Here is a 4,996-nt window from a genome sequence, read left to right as displayed (position 1 = left end):
CGGGAGCAGCTGGCTCTGTAACACATGGGGATGTGGGGAAAAGGGAGGAGGGAGGGAAGAGCCAGATTGCAAACTGAAAACCACTCAATCTCTCCCCCACACAGGTATGTTGCTTTCAATTGCAGAACCACATTGTTTGGGACACGCTGGCAAATTCCATCGGGGAAAGACAATAAAAGGAGCAGATTTCAAGGGGGAAAAAAAATACTTATCTGCATGAGCTGGTGATGCAATTCCCTCTCAGCCAGGAGGGGCTGGGAGAGTGGTTTGCTCTCTGGATCTGATGGATGTGAGGAAATGCACTGTCCTCACTCCTCAGTCTCCTTAGAGTTTGAGCCCTGCAGTTCTGGGCTGCTCCTCAGAAGGTTTTCTCTGGAATGCAGACCCAGGGTTTAGTCATCAGCAATATCTGCCTAACCATGAACAAATGTGTGTGGGGTGAGAAAATGACAACAGGGGAATGACGAAGAATCACTGTCAGCTCCCAGTGCCGAGAGGTTTGTGTCACCCTGCAGCTCGTGTCCCTGCTGTGGGGACATCACTGACCTGGCATGTGAGGACAGGGCTGCTGTGAGCACCCTCCTGGGGCTTGTCAGCACACACAGGGAGTTGCTGGCACTACCGCAGAGCCAGAGGCAGGAGTATCACCTCTCAGACTACAAATCTGAGCATGGCTGATGGGTATAATCGGGGCAACCCAGCCCCATTCATTCATGGCTGTAAAATTCAGTGGGAGGGAGCTGGAGGTAATGTAACCTGCCAGCCTGGCACGGAGGGGTGGGCACTGGTAGCCCTGCCAGCCCACCCAGGTGCCCACACACAGGAACACAGAATCACCAAAGCTGGACAAGTCCTTTAAGATCATCAAGTCCAGCCTATGACCCAACACCATGGCTGCAGGCCAGAGCTTCGGGGTGGGCTGGGAAGGGGCAGCAGGGATGGCTGTGGTCTGGTTGTGCCCCTGGGGTGCTGGGGCAGCAGGGATGGCTGTGGTCTTGGGGTGCCCTGCACAGGCTAAGGGGTGGTGACAGCCCAGCCCCACACACCCTGCTGTGCCTCATGCTGGACCAGCCAATAACCCATCCCCGTGCATGTCTGCACAGGAAACGTTTGATTACCATCTCATTCAGTCTCTGCAGCCGGTGTGAAAGGGAAGGCTGCCCCCGGGGCTCGCTCTGCCCAGCAGCTGCTGGGGACCCTGTGCTGGCAGATTCCAGCCCATTCCAGTTCCTTACCTGGAGAAGCTGTACTGAATTCCATACTCATTCAAGGAAGAGGCTGCTTGACACTGGCACGCAGCAGCCGTGACCTTGGCTGGGTAACCATCTCCTGAATACAAAGATGGATGTAAAAGCAGCAGTTCCACCAATCTTCTGCTGAGGTGGAGAAAGGCAGTGCTTTGTTCAATAAATGCATCTGTCAGGGCTGGATTGGTTTTTTTCCCCCAGCCTTCCTAAATGCCCTTCACCAGCATAGAGGGGGAGGGGACCCGCTCTTTGAAGCCTTTTCCTTATGGGAATAGAAAACACGGCAAGAATTCAATTCCCTGCCACAGCCCAGCAGCACCGAGCCAGGCTCCAAAACCCAGAGCCCGGCAGAGGGGCTGGACCCTGCAGGGCCACCAGACCAACATCCAGCAGCATTAAGCCTCCCCCGTCGTGTTACAGCAGAGAAAGAGGAGGGGAAGGGATGGAGACGGGGGAAGGAAAATTAAGGAATTTTGTGCAGAGAACCGGCGATCCCAAATCTTGGATCACAAGCACCATCTAGTGAGGACAAGGCTCAGTGCAGCTGGCATCGCGCTGGGGCAGCTGCAGCCACCACAAACGGAATTTGACTTTCACCACAGGTTTGCCTGCTAAAAAAAAACAACAACCCACCCCAAATCTCACAGCCCGACCTGTAGGTGAGTGAACAAGAGCTCGTCCCGAAATCACGACACTCTGCCTAAACATTCCTCCAGTGGGAATGTGTTCTTTCCTCCTCCCATCATCTCCCACCAGAGAATCTCAGCCACCCTGAAACCTGCAGGGAACGAGGCAGCACAGGAAGGGAACGATTTCCATGCTGTAATTTGGGAGCTAAGGAAAAGAAAAGGTAAGCAACCGGTCCAAGGTCATGCAGGAAACCAGAGGCAGATCCGGGAATAGAGATCGGCCACCCTGGACCCAGGGATGCCTGAACAATAGCACAGCCTCTCCCTCTCCTGTCGTTTAACTCCTTCCTAACCCACCAAAAAGCAGGCGAGGGGGAACTGAAGGCAGCTCTGCAGGTGTGGCTGCTGCCCTGCAGCTCTAGGGGCCCAGCCCTCTGCCTTCATCTGCTTTTACCCCGCTAAAACAAAGAGGGAAAGCACAGGGAAAGACAGGGCTGGATATCCCGAGATCAGCAAAGCTGCAGGTAGCAGATATTTCTACCCAGCCTCCTGAGCTGTCCCCTCAGCAGTTAAAGGAATGGAAACGGCACCTCAGCTCTGCCACGTCCCCAGTTCTGTGTGTGACAAACCATCAGCACCTCCCCTGGAGGCTCTGGACTCGGTTACAATGGTTGTGGAGTTTGCTAAGGGCTCTGTAGCTGCAGGAGAGGATCTTGCTCCCTCTTGCCCAGCTCTCGGATGAGCTGCAAGGATGAGGGATCTGCAGCACGTTCATCCAGCAGAAATGCTGCCCCACCAAGTCTGTTTGCAAACTGAGCTTGGAAATGCTGCACTGCAGGGCCTGGGGAAGGCAGGAATTATAAACAGGTAGAACCAAACCTAATAGAAACTGACTTAAAAAAAAAAAGAAACAAGACTCAGGTGGTGCCAAACCCTGGTGCAGCAACCTGAACCCAGAGCAAAATTCTTCAGAGAGGAGACCTGGGAGATTAGTGACCAGGGGTCCAGCAAGAACTCCCCAAAGGGACTCAGATGTTCTGGAAACAGAACCCAGTTCCAAACCAGAACTAAAACTGGAGCAAACATCAAGACCATCTTCTTGAGTCCACTGTCTGGAAGGGACACAGATGGTGGCTCAGAGCTGTGGGGCAAAGAATGGAAAAGCCCCCCAAAAGTCCTTCTTTCTCTGTTTTCTACCCTAGGTCTGTGTTTCTTCCCTGTTTTCATTCACTCCTATGGGCCCAATCTGTGCAAGCAGGAGTGGGAGGAGGAGACTCTGCAGCCTGGCACCAGGCACTGGGACAAGGCAATCTTTAATCATGCCACAGCCCCTGGAATATTTCCATTTTCCAGCCAAAGGCACGGAGAAACTGGGAGCTTTCAGTTCAAACTAGTTCAAGGATGTTTGCCCTGGGGAAAGGTTTATGTTACCCTGTGGGGATCTCTGCCCTGATCTTTGCTCTCAGGGGAAGCAACCAAAGCTTTTCTGAAGAGAGAAGCTACATCTCCTACTCTTTGGGAAAAAAAAAGTGACAAATAAGAGCCTGGAAGAACTAGAGCACAAAATTGCTGCCCTAGAGAATAGGGTTAAAAGGCTGTAGATCTGCATTCTGTGGTGGCTGCAGTCAAGCAGATGTCACCAAACACAAGTGCAAATAGTGCCCTCGGTTTGGGGATCTTTGTCCCCCCTCAAAAAAGAGCTCCTGCACTTCAGGAGGGCAGGAACAGAGCAGGGTGTGTGCCCAGGAGGAGTTAAAATGCTAAAAGGATTCCAGCCCTTTGCAGCTTGGGCCTGACAGAGTGAGAAAGAGGAGAGTGAGTGCTAATAGTAACAGTAATAACCTCAGAAAACAGAATCCCAATCAAAGCAACAAAGTCAAGCCTTAGTCCAATGAATTTCCTTCTCCAGTTGTGACTCCAGTTTAACCCTTTGCTGACTCCCACCATTACCACAGGGCACTTGGTTTCAATCAACTCTGCCACCTCCTGCCAGCCTAGTGACAGACATTCCCTCTGAAAACAACCAGGCTGACAGAAAGCAGGAAAATGCCCATGGGAGCTTGGGCAGAGCTCAGGCAACTTCTCTCCTCTAGGACAGGGAATGCATTAGGTTGCAGCTCAGCCTGCCCTGCTTTCCTGGGAAAGGGGGGGCTGGAATGGCTTTTTCCAGCTCTGATTTCCAGAAGACTGAACTGAGTGCAGCTTCCAGCCAGGCTTCCAGGGCATCCGTTACCTTCCTCCGACTGGTGTGTTTTGTTTCCTCAGTATCACTTCTGTAAATAAAAATATTGATCCTTTCCTTTCATTTTACATTGGCCCTGAAGCCAAAAAAAGGGCATTACCTTTCAAAATGGGATTTATTTTATTTTTTAGGAAGATCCTGAATTCTATTCTGAAATATTAATCCCTGACTAATGCCAAACTTACTTACACTGAAGCTGTGAAATCATTTCAGTATTTGAGAGGCACAGAACACTGTTTGAATTTTAAAAAAGGATAAAACTGTCTTTCAAATAGCTGCCCTAAAAAGCTTTTCTCCCACTGCTGTTAGCAGGGAGAACATCTGGGATGAACAGCCCTTGTCTCTGGATAACACCAAAGTATTTCTGACTGCCCCTGGAAATGCATCTGCTGCTCAGGTACACCAGGACAAAGAGGTGGGAAAGCTCTGCACCCTTTCCTTTACTCCCATTTAGGCTTTTGGGATCACTGGGACCCCAGATTTCCAAAGACCTGGGGAGAGGAAACGTCTCATCAGCACCATCACCTCCAGGAGGAGATTTCAAGCTACAGAAGCATATTCAGGCTCCGTTTCACCCCAGACTGAAATGCTGCCCCAGCTGGATGAGTCTTTGAGCCTCACTGCCCAGAGCTCAGCTAAAGACAGAGAGAATTCATCTCCCCGGATGATGGCTTTGAAAGGAACCCTCCAGCAAGGCCTCTTTTTCTCCTTTCACAGGACTTCACCTGCTGTTCCTGGCAGGGAGGCCCTCCGTGCCTCCCCACCACTGCTGCCTCCCCAGCTCACCTCACGCAAGGGCACCAAAGACAACTCAGGCCCGCGCCGCCAGCAACGTGCGCACAAACCAGTGACCAAGCTCCTCGTTACAGGAGACTCCC

The sequence above is a fragment of the Chaetura pelagica genome, unplaced genomic scaffold, assembly GCF_000747805.2.
Source record: "Chaetura pelagica isolate M959 unplaced genomic scaffold, ChaPel_1.0 scaffold213, whole genome shotgun sequence".
NCBI classification, from domain to species: domain Eukaryota; kingdom Metazoa; phylum Chordata; class Aves; order Apodiformes; family Apodidae; genus Chaetura; species Chaetura pelagica.
Note: the sequence above shows the minus strand (reverse complement) of the source record.